Source organism: Cervus canadensis, chromosome 21 (genome assembly GCF_019320065.1).
Source record: "Cervus canadensis isolate Bull #8, Minnesota chromosome 21, ASM1932006v1, whole genome shotgun sequence".
Classification (NCBI taxonomy): domain Eukaryota; kingdom Metazoa; phylum Chordata; class Mammalia; order Artiodactyla; family Cervidae; genus Cervus; species Cervus canadensis.
Window position 1 is genome coordinate 53,066,432 of NC_057406.1, and position 18,296 is coordinate 53,084,727.

The 18,296-nt window shown below is 44.7% G+C and overlaps 1 long non-coding RNA gene across 1 annotated transcript in view; it reads right to left on the reverse strand.

Annotated features, from left to right (window-relative positions):
- Nucleotides 1-11,315: 11,315 nt before the first annotated feature.
- LOC122423938 overlaps nt 11,316-18,296 on the reverse strand; it is a 50,593-nt gene continuing 43,612 nt past the window's right edge. Inside the window, exon 9 of the long non-coding RNA XR_006264252.1 lies at nt 11,316-12,487. This is a non-coding gene — a long non-coding RNA (uncharacterized LOC122423938). The remainder of the gene's footprint in view (nt 12,488-18,296) is intronic.

The window sequence follows — 18,296 nt, forward strand, 5'->3', positions numbered from 1 at the left end:
TATTAGAACTGATTCAAATGCATTCTTTTTAATGACTGAGTAATATTCCATGGTGTATATGTACCACAGCTTCCTTATCTATTCGTCTGCTGATGGGCATCTAGGTTGCTTCCATGTCCTGGCTATTATAAACAGTGCTGCAATGAACATTGAGGTGCACATGTCTCTTTCAGACCTGGTTTCCTCGGTGTTTATGCCCAGAAGTGGGATTGCTGGGTCATATGGCAGTTCTAATTTCAATTTTTTAAGAAATCTCCACACTGTTCTCCATAGCGGCTGTATCTTGATGGCTCTTATGTAGGGTACAAATTAACCACTTCTTTCAGAGAAGTATACTCTCTGGGAGCCTGGAATTATGACCATAATACAAAATGAAGATCTGAAGCTCAGAATGGTTAAGTAATTTGCCCTAGGTCACACAGTGAGAAAGTGGTACTTCTGGGCATACACACTGAGGAAACCAGATCTGAAAGAGACACATGCACCCCAATGTTCATCGCAGCACTGTTTATAATAGCCAGGACATGGAAGCAACCTAGATGCCCATCAGCAGATGAATGGATAAGGAAGCTGTGGTACATATACACCATGGAATATTACTCAGCCGTCAAAAAGAATTCATTTGAACCAGTCCTAATGAGATGGATGAAACTGGAGCCCATTATACAGAGTGAAGTAAGCCAGAAAGATAAAGAACATTACAGCATACTAACACATATATATGGAATTTAGAAAGATGGTAACGATAACCCTATATGCAAAACAGAAAAAGAGACACAGAAATACAGAACAGACTTTTGAACTCTGTGGGAGAAGGTGAGGGTGGGATGTTTCAAAAGAACAGCATGTATACTATCTATGGTGAAACAGATCACCAGCCCAGGTGGGATGCATGAGACAAGTGCTCCGGCCTGGTGCACTGGGAAGACCCAGAGGAATCGGGTGGAGAGGGAGATGGGAGGGGGGATCGGGATGGGGAATAAGTGTAAATCTATGGCTGATTCATATCAATGTATGACAAAACCCACTGAAATGTTGTGAAGTAATTAGCCTCCAACTAATAAAAAAATTAAAAAAAAAAAAAAAAGAAAGTGGTGAAGCCTGAATTCAGAGCCAGGTTTCAGACTCCGGCGCTGGTATTTTCTCCACAGGGGCCTTTCCCTCTGTGAGGTGCCATAATAACAGTGTGAGCTGACATTTATTGAAGTCTTGCTGTTTGCTGGGTACTGTGCAAAATTGCTGTCCTTGAAGAAGTATTGAAATAAACCTTCTTCCCTAAGGGATAAGAGTGGCTTTTGCATATTGAACCTACCTCGGTCTTCCAGTTGAGAGGGGAAAAAAATAATCCATCTCCGGGAACTTCTCACTGAATGGATTGAGACCCAGATCAGATGTCCCTCTGCGTTGTCACCTACTGTGCTCTTGCCAGGTCACGGAAACAAATAGCACTGTCACTGTGACAACTCCCATTTCAATATCAGAAGTGGACAACATTCTAGACAATCAGTTCAGTTCAGTTCAGTTGCTCAGTCGTGTCCAACTCTTTGCAACCCTATGGACTGCAGCACACCAGGCTTCCCTGTCCATCACCAACTCCTGGAGTTTACTCAAACTCATGTCCATTGAGTCAGTGATGCCATCCAACCATCTCATCCTCTGTCATCCCCTTCTCCTTCCGCCTTCAATCTTTCCCAGCATCAGGGTCTTTTCCAATGAGTCAGTTCTTCACATCAGGTGGCCAAAGTATTGGAGTTTCAGCTTCAGCACCAGTCTTTCCAATGAATATTCAGCACTGATTTCCTTTAGGATGGACTGGTTGGCTCTCCTTGCAGTCCAAGGGACTCTCAAGAGTCTTCTCCAACACCACAGTTCAAAAGCATCAATTTTTTGGTACTCAGCTTTCTTTATAGTTCAACTCTCCCATCTATACATGACTACTGGAAAAATCCATAGCGTTGACTAGAAAAACCTTTGTTGGCAAAGTAATGTCTCTGTTTTTTAATATGCTATCTAGGTTGGTCATAACTTTTCTTCCAAGGAGTAAGCGTCTTTTAATTTCATGGCTGAAGTCACCATCTGCAGTGATTTTGAAGTCCCAAAAAATAAAGTCTGTCACTGTTTCCACTGATCCCCATCTATTTGCCATGAAGTGATGGGACCAGATGCCATGATCTTAGTTTTCTGAGTGTTGAGTTTTAAGCCAGCTTTTTCACTCTCCTCTTTCACTTTCATCAAGAGGCTCTTGAGTTCTTCTTTACTTTGTGCCATAAGGGTGGTGTCATCTGCATATCTGAGGTTATTGATATTTCTCCCAGCAATCTTGATTCTAGCTTGTGCTTCTTCCAGCCCAGCATTTCATATGATGTACTCTGCATAGAAGTTAAATAAGCAGGGTGACAATATATAGCTCTGATGTACTCATTTCCCTATTTGGAACCAGTCTGTTTTTCTATGTGTTGTTCTAACAGTTGCTTCTTTACCTGCATACAGATTTCTCAGGAGGCAGGTCAGGTGGTCTGGTATTCCCATCTCTTGAAGAATTTTCCACAGTTTATTGTGATCCACACAGTCAAAGGCTTTGGCATAGTCAATAAAACAGAAGTAGATGTCTTTCTGGAACTCTTACTTTTTCAATGATCCAACGGATATTGGCACTTTGGTCTCCAGTTCCTCTGCCTTTTCTAAATCCAGCTTGAACATCTGGAAGTTCTTGGTTCACGTACTATTGAAGCCCAGCTTGGAGAATTTTGAGCATTACTTTGCTAGCATGTGAGATGAGTGCAATTGTGCTGTAGTTTGAACATTCTTTGGCATTGCCTTTCTTTGGGCAATGACCTTTTTTAGTCCTGTGGCCACTGCTAAGTGTTCTAAATTTCCTGGCATAATGGGTGCAGCACTTTCACAGCATCATCTTTTAGCATTTGAAATAGCTCAACTGGAATTCCATCATCTCCACTAGCTTTGTTCATAGAGATGCTTCCACTTGACTTCACATTCCAGGATGTCTGGCTCTATGTGAGTGATCAAACCATCATGATTATCTGGGTCATGAAGATCTTTTTTGTATAGTTCTTCTGTGTATTCTTGTCACCTCTTAGTATCTTCTGCCACAGGTATTAGATAATACCTGAGGCAATCAGACATGCCAGATGCTTTAGGAGGGTTCCACACTTGGTATCTGTCCTCCGATCCCCCTGGGTGGCTTGTCAAAATGTGGTCACCATATATAAAGCCCACATGTGTGTGTGTTAAGTTGCTTCAGTCATGTCTTTGAGATCTCATTGCGATCTCATGGACTGTGGCCCTCCAGACTCCTCTGTCCATGAGATTCTCCATGCAAAAATAATGGAGAGCATTGCCATTCATTCCTCCAGAGGATCTTCCCAACCCAGGGGTCGAACCCATGTTATGTTTCCTGCATTGGCAGGTGGGTTCTTTACCACTAGTGCCACCTGGGAAGCCCATAAATCCTATAGCTCTGCCCAAATAGTTAATGTGAACCTCATGTCACCAAGGCCAGGAGTTTCAGTCTGAGCTTGAGCTTGTCCCTGGAACAGCTTTAATTTACGACTCCTTCAGAGGGGCAGGTTTGCATGTTGCAGCCCATGATCTCAGAGACAGGCATGAGCCCCATCTCACTTTAACAGGTTAGTTTCGGGAATCAAAGATTCCAAAGATTGAAGTGTCATCTGTGTTTTGTAGGCAAATATCTCCTTAATCACTACTCCATTGCCTGAGGTCAGAATCGTAACCTATGCAGGCGTTCTAAAGGAATTTGGTTTCTCAGTTGGCAATAAATCGCACTTGTTTCCAAGCTGGGCATGTTTAGGCATTTGACATATCGCTCTGCAGATCTAAGAACAAGACAAAGGGTGATTCTGTGCCAGAGCAGAATGGTGGAGAGGCGGAGGACACCCAATGTTGTCACATCTGAAAATATTTCTCCACCACCACTCTCATTTTGCTACCTTAATCACCAAAGATACCGCCCTCCAGGCCTTTCTTCCATGATTTGAACAACCCCAGCGTATCCACCAGTGATGAGGATTCCTCAGGTTCAGGGGGGCCAGCTGGAGGGCTAAGAGGTTGACAGAAAGGCGGAAGCCTAGCTCATCAAGAGCACAAGAGTTAATTAAAAGGATCAGAAGAGGAGAAGCAAGTGTTTCTCTAACTTTAATCCTTCGAGGGAACTTGCTAGAACTCTGTCCCCTCCACAGTCCCTCCAGCATTTCTGGAGTCACTAGAGATCTCAGATGTGATTGTGAGCAAGTCTTCCACTACCCTTCATTTCCTGCTATTGTCACAACCTCTGTGACTCCAAAAAGCCACCCCTAGATACCTTGGCATCAAGATGGCAGCATTGATGGAAGCATTGCCAGAATCTCTTGAAATAACTCTTTCTGCTTTATTCTCAGCACTCATTTCCTGAGGACATAGTCAAGAGTCTCTCAGTGCTGAGTGAGACAACCAGTGATTATTTGCTGCAGAAAGAGTTCCCACTGTCTTAAGATGCTTCTGTGCCCCCTGAAACAAACCTCTGTGCCTCTGCTCTTTACCTAAGATGAGTTCTAACCCAGAAGGTTTCTTAGTCTACCATGTAACCCACCCTACTGTCATTCCATATTTATCCAATAAATGTTTTCATTATCTAACATAATCACCATAGGAAACACATGTCATAGATTATCCTTAAGTTAAGCCATCCCTTCCATTCCTAGTGTTTCTCCAAGACACAGCAGCCTGTGTGTGAGTTAAGAAAATGGGGCTGAGTTTAGAGGAATAAACTGTACCTCTCTAATTCTAACCCTGCCCCTGTCATAAGATGTTTCCTCTCTCAAAGAGTGTCTTCTCTCAAAGGGGCCACCTCTCCCATGCTCACAAACAAGTTTCCTCCTTTTCCAGGAAAACAGACTTATACTGCCCTTAAACCCAACTTAGATGATTGGCTTTATTGAATAGAAGAAACTCAGGGAGGATGTTGGCTTATCAGTCCCACCTCCAGTAACCTGTTTCAGCCCTGCTTCCTGCACCTGCCCAACTATGAATGCCCATGGTGGCCGTCAACATTGCCACTGAACCACAGTGCGGACCATCAGGTAATCATGACAAACTAGCCAGGATTCTTGGGGTTGCCAGTGACAGACACCCAAGTCAATATGAATGAGAACAGGAGGGAATTTATTAAGTCATGTCACTTAAAAAATAAAGTCAAGGTAGTGAAATATTCAGGAATCCCAGTCTATCCCTCTCCCTCACCCCCCATCTCTCTCCTCTGCTCACTTTTGTGGTGGCTTCATGACCAAGCACGCTCCCTCCTTGCAGTGACAAAATTGGCCACTATGACTGTCAACTCCAAGTTTATAGCTATTTATGAGTAGCAGGAAGGAAAACGTGAGATCTTTCTGTCAATAGCTCTAGAGAAAAAGTTCTGGCAAGAGCTTTGATTGCCTCAGCTTGTGTAACATCCTTTCCCTGAACCAATCACTGTGACCAGAGGAATATAAACTTTAGTTGACCAAGGTCATAGGCCCACCTCATGTAAAAGAGAATTGGCTTCAACTGAACTAATCGGAATAATGTCCCCAGAGAAAAGAAGGTTACTGTCACCAAAATAAATAAGAGAAGAATTCCAGGAAAGCTAAAGCAACCGAAACCCAAATAGACTTCTTTCCGAGATTTTACATCTCTCTTAGCCCTTTTAGGCTTGCTCAGGAACTGGGATAAAACCAGATCTGCCAGCATGGAGGTCAGGGCATCAATGGCTCCTGGTGTGAAGATCAGGGATCTGGAAGGTCCAGAGAAGCAAAGTAGGGACACCTGTTGATTCCAGCTCAGAGTGGCCATGGACCAGTCCTTGTCTCTTTGGGAGCCTCTGATCCTCGTTCATGAGCAGACTGACCTAAATCATTGCCCTTAACCCATGGCCCCCAAGCCCACTGAAGCTTTGTATTGCCCCATAATCTAACTTCAGCATAAACTATTAGAACCCCATTTCCACGCTCCTCCTCTCAGATATGCCCTGATAGGAACAGTTTAGCAGTGAAAAGTCAGCTCTTTGCAACTATGAAGATAGGAGCCATCTGGGCATGAAGGCAGCACAGCTAAGGGACACAGCAGAGTCTGGCTACCATATCCTGCGGACCCTGACTCCTGACATGGCTGCAGCCAGAGTCTCCCTCTACACAGTCCCATTACAAAAGCTACCCATTTCCCCTTTCTGCACACACTGCAATGGGCTGGGTTTTCTATCACCTGCTACCAAAAGAATCCCAAGTGAAAGAAACAGGCAGTGAGGTTTCTCTGGTGGGCTCAGTGGTAAAGAATCCACCGGCCAGTGTAAGAGACATGGGTTCAATTCCTGATTCGGGAAGATCCCACATGCCATGGAGCAATTAAGCCCATGTACCACAACTCCTGAGCCTGTTCCCTAGAGCCTGGGAGCCACAACTGCTGAAGCCCCTGCCAGCTAGAGCCCGTGGTCTGCAACCAGAGACGCCACCACAATGAGAAGCCTGTGTACCGCAACTAGAGAGTAGGCCCAGCTCACTACAACTAGAAAAAGCCCATGCAACAACAAAGACCTATCACGGCCATAAAGTAATTAACTAATTAAGTTATATATATATATGTATATAAAAGAAACAAGCAGTGGCTTTCACTCTCTTGAGAAACATGATGATACACTTGATGTTTAGTGAGGCGTTCAGCTGCCTAGCAACATCTGTCCTTGGTGTAAGTCCCGAGCTGAGACAGGGAATCTTGGCATCTATGCTACATACTTGAGGAAATAAAAAAAGTCCAAATCTGTTTTTACTGCCACGGTTTATTGACAATTAATTAGACGCCACAATCTTCATTCCCCAAAGAGAAAACGGATTTAGAAAAACATCTAACTCCCACTGCCCAGCAAGATGTAGTTGGCCATTTCTTTTCCCAGAGTATCAGGGAAGCTGGTACAGTGAGATTCCATCTGATTTGCAGAGTAGCAGGTCCTGTGAACATTAATGTACTGATCAGCTTTCAGAGAACCAACCAAGCATCGCACCAAAATAAGGAGGCTTACATGGGCTTCTATGAATCAGCTATCTTTCTGATTAGTATTTGGTTTCACTTTAAGGATTAATTCTCCCAGGACAAGGGTAATGCATATAAATTTACCCACCCTATAAGGAGATTTGTATTAAGCTAAACACCTAAAGCTTTCATGATATTGTGAAACCCAAATCCCTCAAATGAATAATCGAGGTCTTTTACACGGCTTAGAAGATAAAGCACTTCAAAGGCCTTGGACCTATTCACCTTTAGGTTTGGAGTCTGACTCATCTTTGGGGTTTGAAGGATCTGAACCAAATTTGTCTAATTACAGCACTAAAGCCTCTCCACCACTGCTCTCTCCTGCCTAACATGGTTCCAAGAACAAACTCAGTTCAGTTCAGTTCAGTCACTCAGTCGTGTCCAACTCTTTGCGACCCCATGAACTGCAGCACGCCAGGCCTCCCTGTCCATCACCAACTCCCAGAGTTTACTCAAACTCCTGCCCATCGAGTCGGTGATGCCATCCAGCCATCTCATCCTCTGTCATCCCCTTCTCCTCCTGCTCCCAATCCCTCCCAGCATCAGGGTCTTTTCCAATGAGTCAACTCTTCGTAGGAAGCCAAAACAAAAATTTTTTTTTCCTTTCCCTCTAGAAGAAACTCTAAAGCTAATAATGTCTATTCCTTGGTACTCAGACTGATCCTAAATCATCAACTTTTAGAAAACAAAATTCAAACAATAAAAGGAATTCGTTGTTCACATAACTGAATGGCCAGGGATGAGTGAAGCATCAGGCAAAGCTTGATCCAGCACTCATATTTTGAAATGAGGACTTGATTTCTTTCTTCCTTTTTTTTTTTCTTAACAGCAGTCCATTTTCTTTGATGTTGGTTCCATTCTTGAGCAGTTTCTCCCCTCACTGTGTCAAGAGATGACCAGCCACAGTCCTTAGAGCTACATGATTCTGTATTCACATCCAATAGAAACAGAGTCTGTGTCTCAACATTTCCAGCAAAAGTCCTACGGCTCCCTCTGATTGGACTGTTTTAGATCAATGTCCATTTCTGAACCAATCATGAGCAGAAAGAGTCCCACCTGCTATTTGGCCCAAGCTAGAGCCCATCATTGGAGCTAGAAAGGATGTCAGCATCACCCAGACCTCATGGCTGAAGAGCTCAGGGGTACAGTAGGTAAGAGAAATGAGGAATGGTGGGGAGCAGTCCTTAAACATCCATCACAGCCCTCATTTTACACATGAAAGTTCAGAAACCAGAGAGATTACCTGACTCAGAATCACAGAGTGAGCCAAGTGGGAGAAGGAGCGACTACAGTAGACTAGACCCACTACCCTAAGAGCCTCGTTCCTTCCTCACTCTGTTAAACTCACTCCCAACCAACACCATACAATGCCATTGTTCCTTTTGATACTTTTAAAGACTCCAGAAGAGAAGACATAAACCTTTTCCAGGTATGTAGGGATAAGTAAATTACCTGCAGGGGCACTCCATTCCTGGAGTAGGCTCAACAATTTTCAAGAACAAGCAACAACAACAAAAAAAGAAAAGTTCCAAGAATCCAATGCATAAACCAACTCCATTATCCCAGCCAGACAGAGCAACCCAAGATGCCGGGCGGGGGAACAAAGGAGAAAGTTCCTCCCGGGGCCTGGGGCGGCCTCCAGATTCAAGGGAGAAGGCTGGGGGCCAGGACTGCTTTCCTCTGCTTCCAGTCCTCCATGAGGCGATTCACATTTCACTGTGGTCCTGGATGATTTAAGGAGCCCAGTGAAAGCCCTTGGATGTGGTTAGGACGTTCATGCTCCAGTGATAAATAATGTGACCAATGTGTACAGCCTAGAGTCATTGCATTATCAAAGGGCTCCTTGGAAACTGGGGGAAAAGGCAGGGCTTTTTTCCCCCCTGCTTCTGCTGGTTTTATTTATTTATTTTTTAAGCCACTGGGTGAATCGATTTCTCTTCGCTTTCCAAGTGTTTAATGCTATCCTAGGAACTGACACTCTCTCTCTCCTTGGCCTCAGATCTCTTCAATACTGTGGTTCCACCAGATGAGCGGTCAGAGTTGAGAGAAAAGGGTGAAGGGTGCAGAGCTCCTGGCCCACCCCTCTTCCCTCGCTGCCCTCTCCAGACAGATTTTTTTCCCCAGATGAAATCGCCTGCTTGACCTTCAAAGGCAACTTTGCATCCAGAAGAGATAATATACTGGTGGGGGTCAGGGGAGGAAGGAAGAGAGTTGAGAAGCAGGAGTGGGATCTCTGGACAGAGATGAGTGGGGACAGATGGAAGCCGGGCCGCTATCCGAGCCCACTTGTCGCTGTGAGGCAGGCGTGGCCAGGGTGGGGTGGGGCCAGAGTGACAGACACAAGTCAGAGGTCTGGGCCTGTCTTTGCTGGCAGAGATGTCAGGTTTAGACAGATCTGAAGGAAATGACTACTGCTTGTTTATGGAATAGCTTCTTCGATGTGCCCCCAGTCCTTTCATTGAGAGCTTGGGATTCGGAGTCTGGGTACAGATGCCAGCTCTGCCGCATTCTAAGTTTGCTCAGTTGGGCTGGTCTTTTCACCTCTCAATGTCTCCATCTTGTGAAACTCATCCCTTAAATAAAAGGACCACCCTTCCTCTTCTGCCCACCAACAGTACTGGAAAGAGCCACCTGAGTGTGATTTTTCCCAAGGCCAAGACAAGATCACCACCAGGACCAGGCTCTTCATCCTCCTCTGGGCAAGCAGGGAAACCACTGTGGCTCGCTCCAAAGCCTGGAGTTTTCCAAGTCCCAGGTCACTGAGGAGGTGTAATTGCAGGAAATGGAGGAAGCAAATTGACAAGGAAAAGAGTATCGTAAGGTGTGTGCACAGGGGTGAGGATAGAAGGAGCCTGGAGATCAGAGCGGTCGCTTTCTGCTGCCACACTTGATTTTAACAAATCCTAAAAGATGATGCTGTTAAAGTGCTACACTCAATATGCCAGCAAATTTGGAAAACTCAGCAATGGCCACAGGACTGGAAAAGGTCAGTTTTCATTTCAATCCCAAAAGGCAATGCCAAAGAATGTTCAAACTACCACACAATTGCACTCATCTCACACACTAGTAAAGTAATGCTCAAAATTCTCCAAGTCAGGCTTCAACAGTATGTGAACTCTGAACTTCCAGATGTTCAAGCTAGATTTAGAAAAGGCAGAGGAACCAGAGATCAAAATTGCCAACATCTGTTAGATCATAGAAAAAGCAAGAGAATTCCAGAAAAACATCTACTTTTGCTTTATTGACTATGCCAAAGCCTTTGACTGTGTGGATCACAATAAACTGTGGAAAATTCTTTAAGAGATGGGAATACCAGACCACCTGACCTGCCTCCTGAGAAATCTGTATGCAGGTCAAGAAGCAACAGTTAGAACTAAACATGGAACTGGACTGGTTCCAGACTGGTTCCAAATTGGGAAAGAAGTACATCAAGGCTGTATATTGTTACCCTGCTTATTTAACTTCTATGCAGAGTACATCTTGCAAAATGCTGGGCTGGGTGAAGCACAAGCTAGAATCAAGATTGCCGGGAGAAATATCAATAACCTCAGATATGCAGATGACACCACCCTTATGGCAGAAAGTGAAGAAGAACTAAAGGGCCTCTTGATGAAAGTGAAAGAGGAGAGTGAAAAAGCTGGCTTAAAACTCAACATTCAAAAAACGAAGATCATGGCATCTGGTCCCATCACTTCATGGTAAATAGATGAGGAAACAATGTAAGCAATGACAGACTTTATTTTCTTGGGCTCCGAAATCACTGCAGATGGTGACAGTAGCCATGAAATTAAAAAACACTTGCTCCTTGGAAGAAAAGCAGGGACATTACTTTGCCAACAAAGCTCTGTCTAGTCAAAGCTATGGTTTTTCCAGTAGTCATGTATGGATGTGAGAGTTGGACTATAAAGAAAGCTGAGCGCCAAAGAATTTATGCTTTTGAACTGTGGTGTTGGAGAAGACTCTTGAGAGTCCCTTGGACTGCAAGCGGATCCAACCAGTCCATCCTAAAGGAGATCAGTCCTGAGTGTTCATTGGAAGGATTGATGTTGAAGCTGAAACTCCAATACTTTGGTCACCTCATGCAAAGAGTTGACTCATTTGAAAAGACCCTGATACTGGGAAAGATTGAGGGCAGGAGGAGAAGGGGACGGCAGAGGATGAGATGGTTGGATGGCATCACCGACTCAATGGACATGAGTTTGAGCAAGCTCCAGGAATTGGTGATCGATAGGGAAGCCTGGTATGCTGCCGTCCTTGGGGTCACAAAGAGTCAGACACGCTAAGTGACTGAACTGAACCCTTCTCCATCACTATGAAAAAAAGGAACTGACCTAGAGGCAGGGTCCTGAGCATTTCCACTCAGCAACAGCAGAGGAATAGACTGCTGGTTCCCCAGTTTTCAGCAGGGATCCAAGACAACATCAGTGGAGAAAAAGAACATGGACCAAGGTCTAATTCTCTGGCTGTCATCCCACCCCACTATCCCCCACCCTCACTGCTAGAGTTAGAGATAGTTCTATGGTCAAAGAGAAGATTACTGGTTACCAGGATCTGAGATCATAAGCATCCTTTGCCTCTTAGAGTTCTTAGGATCCAATAAGATAAAGTATGTGCAGCGTGCTTAGACAGTGAAAGGCAGGGCGTGTACATTTACAAGAAGTGGGAGCTCTCATTAACATTTCAAGAAAGTTCTCTTTGATCCACTTAGATTGTATGTTCCATCAGAACTTCCCCTTTTCAAGATGAAAAAAATCAAAACAAGACAACTTTCAAATGTTTCCCTCTCTTCCTTTGCATGGTGGTTTTCTGGGCACTGAGGCTGATAATGTTTTCTTTTCCACTGGCCCATCATCATAGAACTTGGCTTTCTGACACCATGGAAGCCAGGACAACCAATTAGTCCTCGATGGATGCAGGCGTCTATAACTCCAATGCTCATTTTTTCCACTCGTCTTCCAAGAACAGTGGTGGTTTCTTCAGAGCCACAGAGACTCCATCTGTGTCACACCCTCCAACAGAACGATTTACAGGCACTCTGCAAGGGTACCTTGACAGCTCTGCAGATTCAGTATTGTCTCAATCACGTTCTGGTTTCTTCCTGCCATTTGTCTCACACCTGGACCCTTCATGTCCCCTCCTCTAAGTTGTCATCATGTGGTTACTCGGCAATTGCCAGCTGATTTGTCATATTAGTCCAAGAAAAACATCATTAGGATGGGTGAGCCTGTGGCCAAATCCATTGCTTAATAGTCTGCAAAGTCAAACAGAAAATAATTGGAGGTATCTGGGCTGAGGGCCTTCCTGCTAGCAAGGGAAATGAAACTTGACTCTTTAAATGTGAAAGATGGTAGCGTTGCCCTTGTGATCGCTTATGGAAATGTACCACTTCTCATCCAGTCTTCTTGCAAAGATGCTGTGGAAAGGAAGACCATTTTCTGTACAAGGTAAAGCAATCATACACTTGGGTTTCATTAAAACTCTTGTTCCCTACAGAACAGCTTCTTCAGCAGCTGGCTCTATTTCTACTTAATGAGTTGCAAAACTATAGAAAAGGAAGTTCAATGCTGTCTCCCTTAGAGCTGCTCCTTCCCCTCATCCTATCACTCTACCTCTACTTCTGCAATGCTCACCTATCTTCCCACCACCCCCACCCCTACCTACATATCCCTCCACTCCTCACTTCACTATCACACAATCCCATGGATGCATAAGCAGAGAAACCAAGTTACCTACAAGGGTAAAATTCAGACTAGCATCAAACATCTTAACAGCATAAGACAGAGGTCATAGATTCCAAAGAAATAAAGGGTGGCCCAAGAATTTTACACACAAGGAAGCTGTCTTTCAAAATCAAAAACAACAGCCAACATAGAACATACCGAAAAAAGGAGAAAAAAAAATAGAGAATATAGCTTAATGTGCTCTTTGAAAATAATTAAAAAAAAAAAAAAACATTTATCAAATCCAGTCAAGCAAAAGATGAATCAAAATAAAGAACTCTGAAAAGGAAAAATCAGATTATAAAATGTTTTTAAAAGAATAGAAGGTGAACATGAGTCTCCTTACTTCTATGAAATAGCAGATTATTTAACTTAATACTTTTGTTTTTGAAGACACACATAGAATACTCCTATTCAGTTCTATTTATTCTTTATCCGTACACAGAGAGAGGGAGAGAGGACAGAATTATGATCACAAATGTTGACTGAATGGTCATTTCTGAGTCGTGAGATGGGACATCATCTTAAGTTTGCTTCTTTGCATTTTTCTGTTGTGTGATTTGTTTGAATCATTATCATGTATCATTTTACAAAACCAATATTATTGAAGAAAACTAAAGTGCTGGATTTAAACAAAAAAGAATGGTTGGTGCCTTCTCCCACGCTTCTCAGACCCCTCTCTGACAGACTGGAGTGCACCCTAGGGAATGACCGTGACGGTCAGGATGAGGGATGTTCTCTTGGTGCCTTGTCTCTGGAACTACTTTCTATCTGCTCCAGAGATGCATTTCCTAGCCTCTCGACTGAGCTTTCCCCTTGGACATACCAATAGGATCTGGGAAAATTAATGTCTGGTGTAAATTGCAGGAAACTAGCAAGGACCTAAACATCCATTCAAAGATGGAGAAAGTGGAATGGCTGGTGCTGAAACCCCCACCTTCTGAGTCAACCACCCAGGGATTAAGGCAAAAATAGTGGCAAATACTTTTCAACCCTTAGGACCAAGTTCTTTATTCCTGAGTTACTTGAGAACTTTAAGAAAAAAAAAAAAGTTTCTAGAGGAAATCAATAAAAGTGAAGAAAAAAACTTGTTCCAACCCCAATTCAATGATACCAGTGGTTTGGGGGGCTTTACTGTGTTCAGGGCTCAGTAGAATGAGGCAAGGGCAGGAGGCTTTGCCCCTGCTGCTAGATGACCACCTACGTGTCATAGGTACTTAGCCTTTCAGCAATGGGCAGGCAGACCTTCAGTAGGGGCCATCAGAGCAGCCATCCGGAAAGAATTTGTCAGTGCCCCCACAGGACCCCAACAGGAGGAAAACAACTATTTTTGTATGCATTCACTAATCACTTTGTATTATTAAATCTCTTTTATCTTCACAACATTCCTATGAGGTCAGCGCTACTATCTCCACTTTCCACACAAAGAAACTGAAGCTTTGACAGTTTAAGTAAATAGCTCAAGGTCATGCACTAAGACTGGTGGCCCCAGGATTTAAAAATAGGTTAATGGTGAGCAGCTCAAACCTGACAGCTTTCTTAAAGGAGACGGGAGCTTGAGTCCAGCAAAATCGCCTGAGTCAGAGAGAAGCAGAATGGTATCAACAGAGGTTCAGTGAGACATGAGTTGAGTATGAACAACTAAGGCCCAGAGTCTGGAGTTCTGAATGGCAGCGGGATCAGCCACAGCGGGCAGGGTGTGAACACCAATCCTGCCCCATTTTCATTTATACAGCCTCATGGGTCGGGGAGAGAGGCCCTAGTCCTCACAGTAAGCAGAGCAGTGAGCAGTATTGAGATCTGCGCCTGGGCCCAGCCCTAGTGAGGCAGAGACCAAGATGCTGAGACACCTCCTGGACTGTCTGGAGGTCCAACCTGTCTTAACACACATGCACGCTCAGTCGTGTCTGACTCTTTGCAACCCCATAGATTGTAGCCACCAGGCTCCTCTGTCCATGGAATTTTCCAGGCAAGAAGACTGGAGTGAATTGCCAGTCCCTATTCCAGGGGATCTTCCTGACCCAGGAATTGAACCTGCGATTTGGCAGGTGGATTCTTTACCACTGGCTCTACCTGGGAAGCCCATCTTTATACATACCTGTCTTAAATTAGGCTTCATACCAATAGCATAAGATGAAAGTGGCTGGACTCTTGCCTTAGGACAAGGCTGGGTCTTGAAGTCCAGACTGGTGTGCCCAGTCCCCACAATGAATGGCAGCTCTCAAAGTCACATTATCCAAGGCTCTCCTCTGTCTGTTGTCAGCAACTGCTGTGATTCCTTAAGCATCTCTGTCCCCACGATGCCAGCTGGGGGTGGAGGACATCACCAGTCAGGCTGGAGAAGACAAGTCCTGCTGGGGCCTTAGCGCCTTCCTCCTACGGGGGAGACATCCTTACTCCAAGGCCACTGTGTGTTTTACTGCCATGGAAACTGAATAACACAACTCTAGGAGGAGCCATTCACACAGACTACCATGAAAATGCTGCCCCTCAAAGCTGTGCCATGCACTGGTCTTGACTTCTTTCTAATTACCACAAAGCCAACTCCCATTCATCCTTCATGACTAAGCTCAAGTGTTCACTCTTTGAACTCCTACTAAGTAATAATATAATACTAATATTAAGCAGCACTTACAGTGCCCTAGGTACCTGCCAAGCATTGCACTAAGCTATTGTGCATTGTCATTTGACATAGCTACCATTATCATCTCCATCATATAAATGACAAAACTGAGGCTTCCAAAGTATAAGTTACTTGCCCCAAGCTCCAGAGCAGCTAAGCAGCCAAGTAGGAATTCAAGGAGCACAGGCCAACTAGAGCGGCCGCTGTCCCCTCCCCACTGCTCCTGCCAAGCCCTGGTGTGGGCCAGTACTGGAACCAACCTGCTCACAGCACCTGTCAGACTCTGTTGCACCCACTAGTTTGCGAGTTTTCTCCTTGAATAAACTGTGAGCTCCTTGAGAGAAAGGCTCCTGTCTTATTCCTCCTTATATACCTTGGGTATCTATTAAAGGAGACGGAACTTGATGAATAGTTTGTAGAAAGCATGCATACAGAGGTAGCTGATGGCCACTGGGCAAGAACCGTTTCTACCCCGCCTGTACTCTGGGCTCTCCCCCTTAGTTTATCTGAACACAAAGCGCGGGATCTGAGTCAAATGAGGTCGAGAAGCGCCTACCCTCTTCTCTCCTCTGCTTTCTGCCCGTGCACCCAGGAGACACCGCAGGCCTCCCAAGAGGACTGAGAAGTTTCTACCTGTCCTTCCACATTTCATTCCCTCCTCCCAATGTGACGTGTCTAATGAGTGAGACTGAGAAAAACTTGGAGTCCATGTCCTTCATTCCCTTCCAATTCTTGACCTTCTCAGAGTAGCCACCCCCATCCCAACACATACCCCAACACACGCGTTCTCTGCCTCTCCAGCCGGTAACCACAGGAGAAAACCTGCAGCTCTCTACCAGCTTTGAATACCTGGGTAAGATTTACCTATAGATGAATCCAGATGTCTAGACTTCAGAAAACTCATTTTGCCTACAAGTCCCATTCAGCTTTATCCGTAAGAAAGCTGATGAATGAATGCCTACCATTCAGTTGTTTCCAGTTCTACGAGGCAGGGAGTGTTAGTGTTAGTCACTGAGTCATGTCCAACTCTTTGTGACCCGTTGACTGTAGCCCGCTTGGCTCCTCTGTCCCTGGAATTCTCCAGGCAAGAATATTGGAGGGGTAACCATTCCCTTCTTCAGGGGATGTTCCTGACCCAGGGATCGAACTTGGGTCTTCAGCATTGCAGGCAGAATCTTTACCATCTGAGCCACTGGTGGGGGTGGGGGTCCACAATTCAGAAAACCCAAGAGTATCCCCCCAACAACAGCTTGCCCAAAGTGAAACAGTAGGAAGGGTATAGATATGAGATCTGAATCCAAAGTCTGAGCTTTGTACCACAGCTCTACATTGCCAAGAAGGAGAAAACTGAGGCCCAAGAGGTGAAGCAGGAGTCATGTCACGAAGGGTCTTCTGGAATGTAGGGGAAGTCTGGATTTTATCATGAGGGTTATAGGAAGCCACACACATTTCCAGCCAGGAGAGGAAACATCACCATCTGCAATAACCCTGCATCAGACCCCCATGGTTAAGACTTTATGTTAGAGTTCTCTTCCCAAAGAAAAAGTGTCTGAGAAAGCAATAACGTTGCTGCCTTTGAAAGCTACTCTTGACATGTGAGGCTGAGGAATGGGAGGGTTTATTATTATTGTTTGTTCTTAAAGGAGAAACATCTCCCAGCAAGTGGATTGTTTTGTCTTCAACTTTCTCATTCTTGAGAAGTCAGGCAGGTCAAAGCAGCAGCTCAGGAACATGTGTGGTCCACCTTGGCCTCTGAAATGAATCTAATTGCATTTCACTGCCCATTAACTATTTGACCTTGGCAAGTTAGTTTATGTCTCTGTGTCTTGGTCTCCTCATTGGTAAAATGGGGACAATAACAGTACCTACTTTTAAGACATGGTAGGCAGAATAATGGCCTCCACAGATGACCACATGCTAAACCCTGGGCCTGTGAGTATGTTGCTACAGGCAAGTGGGAATTAACTTTCCATGCGGAAAGTTGCTCATCAATTGACTAAGATAGGGAAATAAGGCTAAATTAACCAGCGGGCCCAATGTCATCACCGGTATGTGTGCTCTGTCATGTCTGACTCTTTGCAACCCCATGGGCTGTAGCCCACAAGACACTACTGTCCATGGGATTTTACAGGCAAGAATCCTGGGATGGGTAGCTATTCCCTTCTCTGGGGGATCTTCCCAACCCAGGGATCGAATCCACATCTCTTGCCAATCCTGGATTGGCAGACGGATTCTTTACCACTAATCTTTACCACAGGGGCTTCCCTGGTAGCTCAGCTGGTAAAGAATCTACCTGCAATGCAGGAGACCCTGGTTCAATTCCTGGGTTGGGAAGATCCCCTGGAGAAAGGGAAGGCTACCTGCTTCAGTATTCTCGGGTTTCCGTGGTGGCTCAGCTGGTAAAGAATCAGCCTGCAATGTGAGAAACCTATGTTTGAACCCAAGATTGGGAAGATCCCCTGGAGAACGGAACAGCTACCGACTCCAGTATTCTGGCCTGGAGAATTCAATGGACTGTATAGTCCATGTGGTTGCAAAGAGTCAGACACAACTGTGCGACTTTCACTTTCACTGTCATCACAAGGGTCCTTAAAAGTGGAAGAGGGAGAAAGAAAAGTAGAGTCAAAGATGTGACTACAGAAGAATAGTCCAAGAAATGCAACACCGCTGGTTTTTAAGACAGAAGAACAGGCCATGAGCCAATGGTGCCCTCTCTAGAAACGAGAATTGCAAAGGAATGGACTCTCTTCTAGGGCCTCTAGAAAGCAACACAACTCTGCCTGCACCTTGATTATTTTTAACTTAAAAACAACAGAAAATTATTTCCCACAATTCTGAAGGCTGAAAGTCTGAGACAGGGTACCAGCATGGTCTAGTGA